Source organism: Cherax quadricarinatus, chromosome 6 (assembly GCF_038502225.1).
Source record: "Cherax quadricarinatus isolate ZL_2023a chromosome 6, ASM3850222v1, whole genome shotgun sequence".
Classification (NCBI taxonomy): domain Eukaryota; kingdom Metazoa; phylum Arthropoda; class Malacostraca; order Decapoda; family Parastacidae; genus Cherax; species Cherax quadricarinatus.
In genome coordinates this window covers 23798430-23816919 of record NC_091297.1, presented here as the reverse complement: position 1 = coordinate 23816919, position 18490 = coordinate 23798430, and positions in this window count along the sequence as shown.

Genomic DNA, 18490 nt, shown 5'->3' with positions numbered 1-18490 from the left:
ATTATAATGCAAGGCCAGGAACTAAGACTCGACCCGTGCAACCAGATATAGGTAGGAACAAAAACAAAAACACACTTCACATACAATTCTGCTTTCCAGAAAATTTACACAATGTCCTCCGACTTTCTCTGTCCACTTTAATGTTGGGACAAACTGGTGATTTTATCTGGCAGCATTGTTTACTGTTTCCTGGAAGTTTCCTGAGCGGACTTTCTGAACTAAATATTTTGTTTGCTTTAGGTTATTGAATTATTATTATTATTATTATTATTATTATTATTATTATTATTATTATTATTATTATTATTATTAATAGTAGTAGTAGTAGTAGTAGTAGTAGTAGTAGTAGTAGTAGTAGTAGTAGTAGTAATAGTAGTAGTAGTAATAGTAGTAGTAGTAGTAGTAGTAGTAGTAGTAGTAGTAATAGTAGAAGTAGTAGTAGTAGTAGTAGTAGTAATATTATTATCATTATGCAGCGTCAGGATGATCAACAGAAGATCGAGCATAACAGAGATAGTGGGAGCTGAATCCTGACATAAATTAAAAAATAATTATGAATTAATATAACTCGTCAGCGGATGTGAATTAATTAACGAGTCTTTCCATCGTGAAACTCAGGTAGGTAAATGAAGGTAGATTATTTTTCACACACACACACACACAAACGGACACACACACACATGGACACATACACACACACACACACACACACACACACACACACACACACACACACACACACACACACACACACACACACACACACACACACACACACACACACGTGGGGCCAGGGAAAAGACGATGAGCACACTGAGATCAAACGACAGGTCCGAAGACAATGAAGGAAATTCAAAGTCAGGCGCAGACAAGGGGATGGTAAGCAACACCGGAGACATGCCGTACACGAAGGCCCTATCAGACCCACGTGGGACCAGGGAAAAGACGATGAGCACACTAAGATCAAGCGACAGGTCCGAAGACAATGAAGGTTTGTTATATGCAGAGATTCTAACAGCCAACTGCAGTAGCAAGGGACAGCTGGTCAGGAAAGACAGTTCACTGAGAATAGAAGTTTCAGATATGACAGGGACTGAAGGCAAGAACATGTCAATGGAAGGAAATAAAATGCCTCAGAGGAAGCAGATGGAGACTCAGTGGGAGGAGGAAAGGGCGAGGTCAGTTTTTGTGTACGGGCTCCAAGAAGCCAAGGGGGCCAACTTTGAAGAAATAAAACAGGAGGAGAAAAAAATGATTGAAGGCATCATGAAAACAATAGGGGAGGGCAATATGACCCAGGTGACAAATTTTCAGAGAATTGGGTGGTTTGCGAGTGGAAGGATACGGCCTGTCAGAGTAACTTTCAAGGAAGAATCAGTTCGAACCAGGATTCTGCAAGAGAAAGCAAGACTGAGGGACAAAGAGGGGTACCAGAGAGTATACCTCGACCGCGACAGAACACAAGAAGAAAGGACTACACTGAAAGAGAGGGTACAGAGACGCAAGGAGGAACGAGAAGCAATGAAAATGAGCAGGACCCAGACACAGGAGGAAGGGCAAACACACCCCACAGAATCTCCCACCAAAAGACTCCACCCACGACATTCCCAATGCAACTCACTGTTCCCTCTGCCACCAACCCCCATATCACAAACCTCACCCCAACAGCTGTCCCTTATGGGCATTCTGACCCCACCCCCATCAACACAAACCCCACCTACACCACAGCCCCATATAGGCCCCCACCAAGGCTCTCGCTCCCCCAACCCCAATATACTTGCATGACCACAATGATAGAAAAGAAACTAAAGGTTTGGTACACAAACGCGGATGGAATAACGAATAAACATGAGGAGTGGAATGAAAGAATCAGTGAAAAATCCCCAGACATCATAGCAGTCACAGAAACAAAACTCGCTGAGACAATAACAGACACAATCTTCCCAACAGGATATCAGATTCTGAGGAAAGATAGAAGGAGTAGAGGGGGAGGAGGGGTTGCACTGCTCATAAAACACCAATGGGGATTTGAGGAAATGGAAGGCATGGACATGATTGGAGAAAGAGACTACATTGTAGGTACAATTCAGTCCGGAGAACATGAAGTAGTCATTGGAGTGATGTATAACCCACCACAGAACTGCAGGAGGCCAAGAGAGGAGTACGAAGAAAACAACAGGGTGATGGTGGACACACTGGCTGAGGTGGCAAGAAGAGCTCACTCAAGCAGAGCAAAGTTACTGGTAATGGGCGATTTCAACCACAGGGAGATCGACTGGGAAAACCTGGAGCCACATGGGGGTCCCGAAACATGGAGAGCCAAGATGATGGATGTGGTACTTGAAAACCTCATGCATCAACATGTCAGGGACACAACCAGAGAGAGAGGGGAGGATGAGCCAGCAAGACTGGATCTTGTGTTCACCCTGAGCAGTTCAGACATTGAGGACATCACTTACGAGAGGCCCCTTGGAGCTAGCGATCATGTGGTTCTGAGTTTTGACTATATAGTAGAGTTACAAGTGGAGAAGGTAACAGGAACTGAAGGGGACAGGCCAAACTATAAAAGGGGGGACTACACAGGTATGAGAAACTTCCTGCAGGAGGTTCAGTGGGACAGAGAAATGGTAGGAAAATCAGTAAACGAGATGATGGAATATGTGGCAACAAAGTGCAAGGAGGCAGAGGAAAGTTTTGTTCCCAAGGGAAACAGAAATAATAGGAAGACCAAAACGAGTCCTTGGTTTACCCGAAGGTGTAGGGAGGCAAAAACTAAGTGCAACAGAGAATGGAAAAGGTACAGGAGGCATAGGACCCAGGAAAACAAGGAGATTAGTAGAAGAGCCAGAAACGAGTATGCGCAGATAAGGAGGGAGGCCCAGCGACAGTATGAAAACGACATAGCATCGAAAGTCAAATCTGACCCGAAACTGCTGTATAGCCACATTAGGAGGAAGACAACAGTCAAGGACCAGGTGATAAGGCTGAGGAAAGAAGGTGGAGAACTCACAAGAAACGATCAAGAGGTATGTGAGGAGCTCAACACGAGATTTAAGGAAGTATTTACAGTAGAGACAGGAAGGACTCTGGGGGGACAGACCAGATGGGGACACCAACAAGGAATACACCAACAAGTGTTGGACGACATACATACAGATGAGGAGGAGGTGAAGAAACTGCTAAGGGACATCGATACCTCAAAGGCAATGGGACCGGACAACATCTCTCCGTGGGTCCTTAGAGAGGGAGCAGATATGTTGTGCGTACCACTTACCACAATCTTCAACACATCCCTGGAAACTGGGCAACTACCTGAGGTATGGAAGACGGAAAATGTAGTTCCCATTTTCAAAAAAGGAGACAGAAAAGAGGCACTAAACTATAGACCTGTGTCATTGACATGTATAGTATGCAAAATTATGGAGAAGATTATCAGGAGGAGAGTGGTGGAGCACCTGGAACGGAACAGGAGTATAAATGCCAACCAGCACGGATTCACGGAAGGCAAATCCTGTGTCACAAACCTTCTGGAGTTTTATGATAAAATAACAGAAGTTAGACAAGAGAGAGAGGGGTGGGTTGATTGCATCTTCTTGGACTGCAAGAAAGCCTTTGACACAGTTCCTCACAAGAGATTAGTGCAGAAGCTAGAGCATCAGGCGCATATAACAGGAAGGGCACTGCAATGGATCAGAGAATACCTGACAGGGAGGCAACAACGAGTCATGGTACGTAATGATGTATCACAGTGGGCACCTGTGACGAGCGGGGTCCCACAGGGGTCGGTCCTAGGACCAGTGCTATTTTTGGTATATGTGAACGACATGACGGAAGGGTTAGACTCAGAAGTGTCCCTGTTTGCAGATGATGTGAAGTTAATGAAGAGAATTAAATCTGATGAGGACCAGGCAGGACTTCAAAGAGACCTGGACAGACTGGACACCTGGTCCAGCAAATGGCTTCTCGAATTTAATCCTGCCAAATGCAAAGTCATGAAGATAGGGGAAGGGCACAGAAGACCACAGACAGAGTATAGGCTAGGTGGCCAAAGACTGCAAACCTCACTCAAGGAGAAAGATCTTGGGGTGAGTATAACACCGAGCATGTCTCCGGAAGCACACATCAATCAGATAACTGCTGCAGCATATGGGCGCCTGGCAAACCTGAGAACAGCATTCCGACACCTTAGTAAGGAATCATTCAAGACACTGTACACCGTGTATGTCAGGCCCATACTGGAGTATGCAGCACCTCTTTGGAACCCGCACTTGATAAAGCACGTCAAGAAACTGGAGAAAGTACAAAGGTTTGCAACAAGGTTAGTTCCAGAGCTAAGGGGAATGTCCTATGAAGAAAGATTAAGGGAAATCGGCCTGACGACACTGGAGGACAGGAGGGTCAGGGGAGACATGATAACGACATATAAAATACTGCGTGGAATAGACAAGGTGGACAAGGACAGGATGTTCCAGGGAGGGGACACAGAAACAAGAGGCCACAATTGGAAGTTGAAGACACAAATGAGTCAGAGAGATAGTAGGAAGTATTTCTTCAGTCATAGAGTTGTAAGGCAGTGGAATAGCCTAGAAAATGACGTAGTGGAGGCAGGAACCATACACAGTTTTAAGACGAGGTTTGATAAAGCTCATGGAGCGGGGAGAGAGAGGGCCTAGTAGCAACCGGTGAAGAGGCGGGGCCAGGAGCTAGGACTCGACCCCTGCAACCACAAATAGGTGAGTACACACACACACAGGAAGTATTTCTTCAGTCATAGAGTTGTCAGCAAGTGGAATAGCCTAGCAAGTGAAGTAGTGGAGGCAGGAACCATACATAGTTTTAAGAAGAGATAGGACAAAGCTCAGGAAGCAGAGAGAGAGAGGATCCAGTAGCGATCAGTGAAGAGGCGGGGCCAGGAGCTGAGTCTCGACCCCTGCAACCACAATTAGGTGAGTACAATTAGGTGAGCACACACACACACACACACACACACACACACACACACACACACACACACACACACACACAAAGCGAAAGGAGCTCGGAAAAGAGACAAGGATGGAACCAGCAGAGGTCAGAGCAGAACAGAACAGCAAGGGCAAGCACACACACAACTATTCTCAGAACCATACAACCTATCACACCATCCCAACACACACTACAATCCATACCCACAGCCTCCACCCAACACCGAGCTATAGAATCCCACAGTATGCCACCAGGTCTCCCACCCTCACAGGCACCACAAACCACAGTGTTGGAAAGGAAACTGAAGGTATGGTACACATACGCTGATGGTATAACAAATAAGTGGGAGGAGTGGCATGAAAGAGTCAAAGAGGCATCACCGGACATCATAGCTCTCACAGAAACCAAGCTTACAGGTATGATAACAGATGCCATCTTTCCAATGGGATACCAAATCCTGAGGAAAGACAGAGGGAACAGGGGGGGTGGAGGAGTGGCATTGTTGATCAAAAATTGCTGGAATTTTGATGAGCTGGAGAGAGGAGACAGTGGAGAAGAAAGTGATTACATAGCGGGAACGCTTCACTCTGGAGGTCCCAAGGTGGTAATAGCAGTGATGTATAACCCACCACAGAACAGCAATAGGCCAAGGCAAGAGTACGACGAGAGCAATAGAGCGATGGTTGACACACTGGCTAGAGTGGCCAGAAGAGCTCATGCATGCAGGGCAAAGCTCCTGATCATGGGTGACTTTAACCACAAGGAGATCGATTGGGAGAACTTGGACCCACATGGGGGCCAAGATACATGGAGGGCTAAGATGATGGAGGTGGTACTGGAAAACTTCATGTACCAACACGTAAAAGACAGTACAAGAGAGAGAGAGAGGAGAGGATGAACCAGCAAGGCTAGACTTAGTGTTCACCTTGAGTAGTGCAGATATCGAGGACATCACATATGAAAGACCCCTTGGGGCCAGTGACCATGTGGTTTTAAGCTTCGAATACACAGTAGAGCTACAAGTGGAGGGAGAAGCAGGAAGGCCAGGACGAATGAAGCCAAACTACAAGAAAGGGGACTACACGGGAATGAGGAACTTCCTGAACGGGGTTCAGTGGGACAGAGAACTGGCAGGGAAGCCAGTTAATGAGATGATGGAATATGTAGCAACAAAATACAAGGAGGCTGAGGAGAGGTTTGTACCCAAAGGTAACAGGAATAATGAAAAAGCCAGGATGAGCCCGTGGTTTACCCAAAGGTGCAGGGAGGCAAAAACCAAGTGTGCTAGGGAATGGAATAAATATAGAAGGCAAAGGACCCAGGAGAATAAGGAGAGCAGTCATAGAGCCAGAAACGAATATGCACGGATAAGAAGGGAGGCCCAAAGACAATATGAAAATGACATAGCAGCGAAAGCCAAATCTGACCCGAAACTGTTGTACAGCCACATCAGGAGGAAAACAACAGTCAAGGACCAGGTAATCAGGTTAAGGAAGGGAGGAGAGACAACAAGAAATGACCGTGAAGTATGTGAGGAACTCAACAAGAGATTCAAAGAAGTGTTCACAGAGGAGACAGAAGGGGCTCCAGAAAGACGGAGAGGTGGGGCACACCACCAAGTGCTGGACACAGTGCACACAACCGAGGAAGAAGTGAAGAGGCTTCTGAGTGAGCTAGATACCTCAAAGGCAATGGGGCCAGATAACATCTCCCCATGGGTATTGAGAGAGGGAGCAGAGGCACTATGTGTACCCCTAACAACAATATTCAATACATCTATCGAAACAGGGAGATTGCCTGAGGCATGGAAGACAGCAAATGTAGTCCCAATCTTTAAAAAAGGAGACAGACATGAAGCATTAAACTACAGACCAGTGTCACTGACATGTATAGTATGCAAAATCATGGAGAAGATTGTCAGGAGAAGAGTGGTGGAACATCTAGAAAGGAATGATCTCATCAACAGCAGCCAACATGGTTTCAGGGACGGGAAATCCTGTGTCACAAACCTACTGGAGTTCTATGACATTGTGACAGCAGTAAGACAAGAGAGAGAGGGGTGGGTGGATTGCATATTCTTGGACTGCAGGAAGGCGTTTGACACAGTTCCACACAAGAGATTGATGCAAAAACTGGAGGACCAAGCAGGGATAACAGGGAAGGCACTATAATGGATCAGGGAATACTTGTCAGGAAGACAGCAGCGAGTCATGGTACGTGGCGAGGTGTCAGAGTGGGCACCTGTGACCAGCGGGGTCCCACAGGGGTCAGTCCTAGGACCAGTGCTGTTTCTGGTATTTGTGAACGACATGACGGAAGGAATAGACTCTGAGGTGTCCCTGTTTGCAGATGACGTGAAATTGATGAGAAGAATTCACTCGATCGAAGACCAGGCAGAACTACAAAGGGATCTGGACAGGCTGCAGACCTGGTCCAGCAATTGGCTCCTGGAGTTCAATCCCACCAAGTGCAAAGTCATGAAGATTGGGGAAGGGCAAAGAAGACCGCAGACGGAGTACAGTCTAGGGGGCCAGAGACTACAAACCTCACTCAAGGAAAAAGATCTTGGGGTGAGTATAACACCAGGCACATCTCCTGAAGCGCACATCAATCAAATAACTGCTGCAGCATATGGGCGCCTAGCAAACCTCAGAACAGCATTCCGACATCTTAATAAGGAATCGTTCAGGACCCTGTACACCGTGTACGTTAGGCCCATATTAGAGTATGCGGCACCAGTTTGGAACCCACACCTAGCCAAGCACATAAAGAAACTAGAGAAAGTGCAAAGGTTTGAAACAAGACTAGTCCCAGAGCTAAGAGGTATGTCCTACGAGGAGAGGTTAAGGGAAATCAGCCTGACGACACTGGAGGACAGGAGAGATAGGGGGGACATGATAACGACATACAAAATACTGAGAGGAATTGACAAGGTGGACAAAGACAGGATGTTCCAGAGATTGGACACAGTAACAAGGGGACACAGTTGGAAGTTGAAGACACAGATGAATCACAGGGATGTGAGGAAGTATTTCTTCAGCCACAGAGTAGTCAGTAAGTGGAATAGTTTGGGAAGCGATGTAGTGGAGGCAGGATCCATACATAGCTTTAAGCAGAGGTATGGTAAAGCTCACGGTTCAGAGAGAGTGACCTAGTAGCGATCAGTGAAGAGGCGGGGCCAGGAGCTCGGACTCGACCCCCGCAACCTCAACTAGGTGAGTACACACACACACACACACACACACACACACACACACACACACACACACACGCAAACACACACACACACACACACACAAACACACACACACACACACACACATGGACACACACACACACATACACCCTCCACACCACCACCCACCCACACACACACTCACACAGGAGCTTGGACTCGACCCCTGAAACCTCAACTAGGTAAGTACACAAACACTATCTCTCTCTCTCTCTCTCTCTCTTTCTCTTTTATTTCCACTCTCTCACCCCTTTGTCTTCCTTCTCCTCTTCCCTACTCATCCTACTCCCCTCACCCCCTTGCTTTTCCCGCACATCTCTTCCCCCCATCTCTCTCCCCTCTGCCACTGTCTCCCCTCCCACTCTCTATTCTCCCCCCTCACTGCCACCTCCTCCTTCTCCCTCCATACAACACCCCCCTCCATACAGGCACTCTTGAAAATACACAGGCTCTTTCTTCTGTGGAAGAAAAATATGATACCAAAAATCAGGACGGAGAACCACAGGACTGGTGGATGAAGCTGCGTGGGGTGGATCTGGGAGAGAAGACTGGGAGGCAGAGCTCACGAGAAGAGAGGAGGAGTGGGGGAGGAGGCTGGAATAGTTCAGCAAGAAAATGGAAGAGAAAATAGCTGATGAGAGCAAGAAATGGGAGTCACAAGTCATAACAGCAGAAGCTAAGATACAGAACTTAGAAGAAGAAGTAAAAAACTTGAAACACCCTAAAGATCCAAAGGACAGTACAGCCACAACATCTAGAGCTGCTGCATCAGACAGAGTTGAAGAGACTGCAGGGTGCAAAGGAGCTACACTGTATGTGATGACTCTACCAGACCCAAGTAGGGCCCGGGAAAAGAGAGGGAGAACAGCAGGAACACAAGAGGTGAGCACAGTCAATGAAGGACCTAAACTATAAGCAGAGGCTCTAACAGACAAATACCGTGTCCAGGGACAGGTAAGCACAGGGACACAAGTTAGGGAAGAAACAGTAGGAACAGATGCATCAATGGCAGGAACTAGTTCATCTCAGAGGATGCTCAGGGAAGCACAGTAGGAGGACGAAAGGGAGAGGGCAGTCTTTGTCTATGGGTTCCAAGAAGTAAAATGGGAAACTTACAAAGCAAGAAAACAGAAGAAAGAAAAAACGATTGAAAGCATCATGAAAGCAATAGGAGAGGACGACATGACCCAGCTGGCAAATTTTCGGAGAATTGGGTGGATTGCGAGAGGAAAAAAACGTCCAGTCAAAGTGATTTACAAGGCAGAGTCAGCCTGAAACCGGATCCTGCTGGAGAAAGCGCGTCTAAGGGACAAACCAGAGTACAAGAGCGTGTATCTCGACCGAGACAGACCACAAGAAGAAAGGATGACACTGAAAGAGAGGGTACAACACAGCAAGGCAGAATGGGAGGCAAGGAAGGAGGGAAGCAAGAGAAACCAGACCCAGGGAGAATAACAAACACAACCTCCTCGAGTACCACCCACAGAAGGAACCCACCCATGGCAACCTCAAAGCAATCAAACACCCTAATCCAAAACCAACACCTTTTGGCCCTACCTCACACACCACAAACCCCACCCCTACAGCAACCCCCTATAGGCCTCTACCAGGGCACCTGCTCCCCCAAACCCACCATTCTCCCCAGACCACAGTTATAGAAAAGAAGTTGAAGGTTTGGTAAATGAACGCTGATGAAATAACAAATAAATATGAGGAGTGGCATGAAAGAATCAAGGAGACGTCCCCAGGCATCATAGCAGTCACAGAAACAAAACTCATGGGGACAATAACAGACACAATCTTCCCACCAGGATATCAGATAATGAGGAAGGATAGAAGCAGCAGAAGGGGAGGTTAGGTTGCATTGCTCATTAAAAACCGATGGTGTTATCAGGAAACCTAAGGAATGGACGAGACTGGAAAAGGGGATTATATAGAAGGTACAGTTCAGTCAGGGGAACATAAAGTAGTCATTGCAGTGATGTATAACCCACGACAGAACTGCAGGAGGCTAAGAGAGGAATATGATGAGTGCAACAGAGCAATGGTGAACACACTAGCTGAGGTGGCAAAAAGACCTCACTCGAGTAGAGCAAAATTACTGGTTATGGGCGACTTAAACCACAGGGAGATTGAGAAAACCTGGAGCCACATGGGGGTTCTGAAACATGGAGAGCATAGATGATGGATGTGGTACTGGAAAACTTCATGCACCAACATGTTAGGGACACTACCAGAGAGAGAGGGAAGATGAACCAGCAAGACTGGACCTTGTGTTCACCCTGAGTAGCTCAGACATTGAGGACATCACATGTGAAAGGCTCCTTGGAGCTAGCGACCACGTGGTTCTGAGCTTTGAATACATCATAGAGCTACAGGTGGAGAGGGCAACAAGAGTAGGAAGGGAAAAGTCAAACTATAAATGGAAGTACAACACAGGTATGAGGACCTTCCTGCAAGAGGTTCAGTAGGAGAGTTGGTAGGAAAGTCAGTAAACGAAATGATGGACTACGTAACAACAAAATGCAAGGAGGTAGAGGAAAGGTTTGTTCCCAAGGGTAACAGAAATAATGGGAAGACCAGAATGAGCCCTTGATTTACCCGAAGGTGTAGGGAGGCAAAAACTAAGTGTGCTAGAGAATGGAAAAAGTACTGAAGGCAAAGGACCGAGGAAAATAAAAAGATTAGTCAACGAGCCAGAAACGAGTATGCATAGATAAGGAGGGAGGCCAAGCGGCAGTACGAAAACGATATAGCATCGAAAGTCAAGCCTGACCCAAAACTGTTTTACAGCCACATCATGAGGAAGACAACAATCAAGGACCAAATAATCAGGCAGAGAAAAGAAGATGGGGAACTCACAAGAAACGACCAAGAAGTATGTGAGGAGCTCAACACGAGATTTCAGGAAGTATTTACAGAGGAGGCAGAAGGGACAATGGGAAGACAAAACAGAGGGGTACACCGACAAGGGATATACCAACAAGAATTGGATGACATACACACAACCGAGGAGGAGGCGAAGAAGCTTCTAAGTGACCCTGATTTCTCAAAGGCGGTGGGACTGGACAACATCTCTCCTTGGATCCGTAGAGAGGGAGCAGTCACTGTGTGTGCCACTAGCCACAATCTTCAAAACATCCCTTGAAACTGGGCAACTACCTGAGATATGGAAGATGGCAAATGTGATCCCCATCTTTAAGAAAGGGGACAGAAACGAAGCACTAAACTATAGAACAGTGTCACTGACGTATATAGCACGCAGAGTCATGGAGAAGATTATCAGGAGGAGAGTGGTAGAGCACCTGGAATGGAACATGCTTATAAAAGACAGCCAGCACGGATTCATGGAAAGCAAATCCTGTGTCACAAACCTATTGGAGTTTTATAACAAGGTAAATGAAGTAAGACATGAGAGGGATGGGTGGGTCGATTGCATTTTCTTGGAATGAAAGAAGGCCTTCGACACACTTCCCCACTAGAGATTAGTGCAGAAGCTAGAGGAACAGGCACATATAACAGGAAAGGCACTTCAATGGATCAGAGAATACCCAACAGGGAGGCAACAGCGAGTCATGGTGCATGATGAGGTATCACAGTGGACGCCTATGACGAGCGGGGTCCCACAGGGGTCAGTCCTAGGACCAGTGCTATTCTTCGTATATGTGAATGACTTGACGGAAGGGATAGACTCAGATATGTCCTTACTTGCAGATGATGTGAAGTTAATGAGGAGAATTAAATCAGAACGGACCAGGCAGGTTTACAAAGAGGCCTGGACAGGCTGGACGCTTGGTTAAGCAACTGGCTCCTAGAATTTAACCCTGCCAAATGCAAAGTCATGAAGATTGGGGAAGGGCAAAGAAGATCGCAGACAGAGTATAGGCTAGGCAGCCAAAGACTGCAAACTTCACTCAACGAGGAAGATCTGCGGTGAGTATCACACCGAGCACGTCGCCGGAAGCCCACATTAACCAAATAACTGCTGCGGCATATGGGCGCCTGGCAAACCTGAGAATAGCATTCTGATACCTCAGTAAGGAATCGTTCAAGACTCTTTATGCTGTGCACGTCAGGCCCATACTGGAATATGCAGCACCAGTTTGGAACCCACAGGTGGTCAAGCACGTCAAGAAATTAGAGAACGTGCAAAGGTTTGCAACAAGGCTGGTTTCAGAGCTAAGTGGAATGTCCTACGAAGAAAGGTTAAGGGAAATCGGTCTGACGACACTGGAGGACAGGAGGGTCAGGGGTGACATGATAACTACATACAAAATACTGCATGGAATAGAAAAAGCGTACAGAGACAGGATGTTCCAGAGGTGGGACACAGAAACAAGGGGTCACAATTGGAAGTTGAAAACTCAGATGAGTCAAAGGGATGTTAGGAAGTATTTCTTCAGCCACAGAGTTGTTAGGAAGTGGAATAGTCTGGCAAGTGATGTAGTGGAGGCAGGAACCATACATAGTTTTAAGACGAGGTATGATAAAGCTCATGGAGCAGGGAGAGGAAGGAACCAGTAACAGCCAGTGAAGAGGCGGGGCCAGGAGCTGAGTCTCGATCCCTGCAACTACAATTAGGTGAGTACACACACACACAGAGTAGCGACCAGTGAAGAGGCTGGGACAGGACCTAGGACACTACCCCTGCAACCTCTACTAGGTATGTACACACACACACCCACACACACACACAAACACATACACACACACACACACACACACACACACACACACACACACACACACACACACACACACAGACACACACACACACATATGCACACACACACACACACACAGACACACACACACACACACACACACACCACACACACACATACACACACACACACACACTCACACACACACACACACACACACACACACACACACACACACACACACACACACACACACACACACACACGTCGGTCCATGGGATGCAGACGTGGGTAACAAGGCTCCGAGAACCTTAGCGTTGTAAGGCGTGCAATAACAGCTAGCAGTAATCAGTGGTAGTGGAACGTCAGTGAACAATACTACGAGTGATAATTAAAGTTATTAGTTAAAAAAAAGTGAGAGGAAAGCTGAAATCATAATATTTCAAAGCGCAAACCGTTGGGAGTCTTAGGCGCTGTTGCCACATTGGCAGCGATAGGCCTGAAGAAGTGACGTCACGAAAAGTTGTGTGCCATTATACATATAAAGTGAAGTGTATATAATGTGAAGTGTATACTATCATCAGTGAAGAGTGAAATCGCGTGAGGAAGCGGGATGTATGAGAATATATGGTTATAAACATCACGGGTGAAGGATCTCCAAAATAGGGATTTAAGGCCTACGTACGACGACTTCGTCATCAGCAGCTGGCAACTTGTCACCGCACCATTGCAGAGCAAGTTTCATTTGCCTATTTGTGGTTTGCATGTTGAAGGCTGGCTTCTGGCCTTGCATACTGTTTGATACTGGTCACTCACTCCTGCAAGCTATTACCAGAATTAGAATAGAAATAGCATAGACATAGTGAATATAATGTTGACGAGTGTGAGAAGGTAGAGTCCAGTGAGGAGTAGAGTAGTATTAATTCCGGTAGTTATTAGCAGTAAGAATACTTAGGAAGCTAGGAAGTCCTTTCCCAATGGAAAGGATAATAATAATGGAACAGGATAATAACCAGCAATAATTGATACTTAAATCCAGACACACACACACACAAGGCGAGTAACTTACTATAAGCTAGGTGGCGTGACAAGCTTTTAAGGGCAACATTGTAAGACAGTGCGAGGATCAAGTCCCAGGAGGGTTGTGGTCAGGTCACAAGAAGTTGCGGCCAGTCATTACACTGCACAAGACACCTCTCACACACACACACACTCTCACACATACACACACACACACACACACACACACACACACACACACACACACACACACACACACACACACACATACACACACACACACACAGGGGTAGGGCAGTGTTACTACCGGTAGTTATTAGCAGTAAGAATACTTAGGAAGCTAGGAAGTCCTCTCTCAATGTGAACAAGGAATATGATAATAATCAGCAACAATTAATACGTAAATCCAGAAAGGGCAATAAGAGGAGAGAGTAGCATAATTGGGAAAGATAGATGAGACTAAATTTGTGCCTACATGACGGATCTTTCAACCACACCACCTACCCCCCCAACCATCCCTCCCTCACACACAAGCACACACACACAAGGGTAGACACTCATAGAAGCTCTAGACCCTAGTAGCAAGTTCTGCTTTTTGTAACCCACAATTACTGGTATGTGTTAGCAGTATCTCCCCCTCACACCTCTCCCATACACAGGAACACACACATATACACACATACACACACCTGCACGAGGACAATATGGTAACTAACTAGGCGATTACACACACACACACACACACACACACACACACACACACACACACACAAGCTCATACACACACACACACACACACACACACACACACACACACACACACACACACACACACACACACACCACCACCACTTGACACAAACACATATCCCCCCTCCCCTAACCACCTCTCCCCCTTCCCTAACCACCTCACCTTAGCCACCTACCCCTCCCCTAACCACCTAACCCCTCCCCCAAACCATCTAACGCCCCAACTACCTCCCTCCCTCCAATAACCATCCTACCCTTCCCCCATAACCATCTATCCCCTCTCTCAAACACGTACTCCCCCCTCCCCTAACCACCTCTCCCCCTCCCCTAACAACCTAACCCTAGCCACCTACCCCTCCCCCAAACCATCTAACCCCCTTCCCCAAGTATCTCTACAACTCCAATAACCATCCTCCCCTCCCCCATAACCATCCATCCCCTCTCCCCTAACGATCTATTCCCCTCCCCCTAACCACCCATCCCCCTTCCTTCTGTGGAGCAAAGAGGGAACCTAGAACTAGAATGAGGACAATGGGCTCCAAGGACGAATCTGGGAAGGAGGATTGGGAGGCAGAGCTCAAAAAAAGGGAGGAAGACTGGCGAAGGAGACTAGATGAGCTGGCAAGGAAGATGGAAGAGAGGTTAGCAGCAGAATGCAGAAGGTGGAAGCAACATGCCACAGCAGCAGAAAACAAGATAGAGATATTAGAAGAGGAGCTGAGACATCTGAAACAGAATAGAGACAAAGATATTACAGAAGTAGCATCGGCAATGGCTACATCAGACACAGACAACAGGTCTGAAGGGAACATGGAAACTAAACTGTATGCAGAGGTCCTGTCAAACCCACATGGGGCCAAAACAAAGACAGGGAGCACACTAGGACAGAATGAGAGGTTGGAAGACATTGAAGGAACTAGGACTTGTGCAGGGACCTTACCAGATACCTGTGGGGGCCAGGAACAGGTGAGCAGGAAGGACAAACCATGGAGCATAGGGGCCATAACTAGGGAAGGGACTGAAGGAAGGAACACTCCACGGGAAGGAACTAAAACACTTCAGAGGATGCAATGGAAGTCACAGTGGGAGGTGGAAAGGGAGAGATCAGTGTTTGTCTATGGGCTAGACGAAGCTAAAGGGGAAACTTATGATGAAAGAAAGCAGGAGGAGAAAAAAGCAAATGAAGGTATCATGAAGGTGATAGGCGAGGGGGACATGACCCAGGTGGCAAATTTTTTGGAGAATCGGGTGGTTCACAAAGAAAAGGAATCGGCCTCTCAAAGTAATTTTCAAGGCAGAATCAACCCGAACCATGATCCTGCAGGAAAAAGCATGGCTGAGAGGCAAGCAGGAGTTCAGGAGTGTGTACCTCGATCGAGACAGAACACAGGACGAAAGAAAGACTATGAAAGAGAGAGTTCAAAAACGAAAAGAGAAATGGGAGTAAATGAAAAAAGAGAGCAGAATAACCCAGGAACAAATGGAAGGACAAGAACACCTCCAGAAACACCAGCAGAAGGACTCCAGCCACCACACCCCTAAGGCAACTGAACAGTCCAAACCAACCATCACACACCGATCCCTCTGTTCCCACCCCCCGCACCACAGTTACAGTATTAGAACAGAAGTTGAAGGTTTGGTACACAAATGCAGATGGACTAACGAATAAACATGAGGAATGGCAAGAAAGAATCAATGAGATGTCCCCAGACATCATAGCAGTTACAGAAACGAAACTCACGGAGACAATAACAGATGCAATCTTCCCACAAGGATACCAGATCATGAGGAAAGACAAAAGGGGCAGAGGGGGAGGTGGGGTTGCTCTGCTCGTAAAAAACAGATGGAAATTCGAGAAAATGGAAGGCATAGATGAGACGGGAGAAAGAGACGACATAGTAGGTACACTTCAGTCTGGGGAACACAGGGTGGTCATTGCAGTGATGTATAATCCACCACAGAACTGCAGGAGGCCAAGAGAGGAATATGAAGAGAGCAACAGAGCAATGGTAGACACACTTGCTGAGGTGGCAAGAAGGGCTCGCTCCAGGACAGGAAAGTTGCTGGTTATGGGAGATTTCAACCACAGGGAGATTGACTGGGAAAACCTGGAGCCACATGAGGGTCCCGAAACATGGAGAGCCAAGATATTGGACGTGGTGCTGGAAAACCTCATGCACCAACATGTTAAGGACACTACCAGAGTGAGAGGGGAGGATGAACCAGCAAGATTGGACCTTGTGTTCACCCTGGGTAGCTCAGACATTGAGGACATCAAGTATGAGAGTCCCCTAGGAGCTAGCGACCACGTGGTTCTGTGCTTTGAATACATAGTAGAGCTGCAAATGGAGAGAGCAACAGGAGTTGAATGGGAAAAGCCTGACTATAAAAGAGGGGACTACACAGGGTTGAAGAACTTCCTGCGGGAGGTTCCGTGGGACAGAGAACTGGCAGGAAAGCCAGTAAACGAAATGATGGTTTATGTAACAACAAAATGCAAGAAGGCAGTGGAAAGGGCATCAGAAACAACGGGAAGACCAGAACGAGCCCCTGGTTTACCCGACGGTGTAAGGAGGCAAAAACAAAGTGCAATAGAGAATGGAAAAAGTACAGAAGGCAGAGAACACACGAAAATAGGGAGATAAGTCGCAGAGCCAGGAACGAGTACGCACAGGTAAGGAGGGAGGCCCAGCGATAGAATGAAAATGACATAGCATCGAGAATCAAGACTGACCTGAAACTGTTGTATAGCCACATCAGGAGGAAGACAACAGTCAAAGACCAGGTGATCAGATTAAGGACAGAAGGTGGAGAAGTCACAAGAAATGATCAGGAGGTATGTGAGGAGCTAAACAGGAGATTTAAGGAAGTTTTTACAGTAGAGACAGGAAGGGCTGTGAGAAGACAGCACAGAAGCGAACATCAAGAGGGAATATACCAACAAGTGTTGGATGACATACGAACAACCGAGGAGGTGAAGAAGCTCCTAAGCGACCTTGATACCTCAAAGGCGATGGGACTGGACAACATCTCCCCATGGGTCCTTAGAGAAGGAGCAGAGATGCTGTGTGTGCCTCTAACCACAATCTTCAACACATCCCTTGAAACTGGGCAACTACCTGAGAAATGGAAGACAGCAAATGTAGTCCCCATATTTAAGAAAGGAAACAGAAACGAGGCGCTAAACTACAGGCCTGTGTCTCTGACATGTATTGTGTGCAAAGTCATGGAGAAGATTATCAGGAGGAGAGTGGTCAAACACCTGGAATGGAACAAGATTATAAATGAAAACCAGCATGGTTTCGTGGAAGGCAAATCTTGTATCACAAACCTCCTGGAGTTTTATGACAAGGTAACAGAAGTAAGACACGAGGGAGAGTGGTGGGTTGATTGCGTTTTCCTAGACTGCAGGAAGGCCTTTGACACAGTTCCCCACAAGAGATTAGTGCAGAAGCTGGAGGATCAGGCGCTTGTAACAGGGAGGGCACTGCAATGGATCAGGGAATACCTGACAGGAAGGCAGCAACGAGTCATGGTACGTGAAGAGGTATCACAGTGGGCGCCTGTGACGAGTGGGGTCCCACAGGGGTCAGTTCTAGGACCCGTGCTATTTTTTATATATGTGAACGACATGATGGAAGGAATAGACTCTGAAGTGTCCCTATTCGCAGATGATGTGAAGTTGATAGAGAAGAATTAAATCAGATGAGGATGAGGGAGGACTGCAAAGAGACCTGGACAGGCTGGACATGTGGTCCAGTAACTGGCTTCTCGATAAGCAACAGAAAATACGGACTTAATTCCGAGGGGGGATAAGGCATCGCGAAACATCTTAGAGGTAAAATTTGAACCTTGA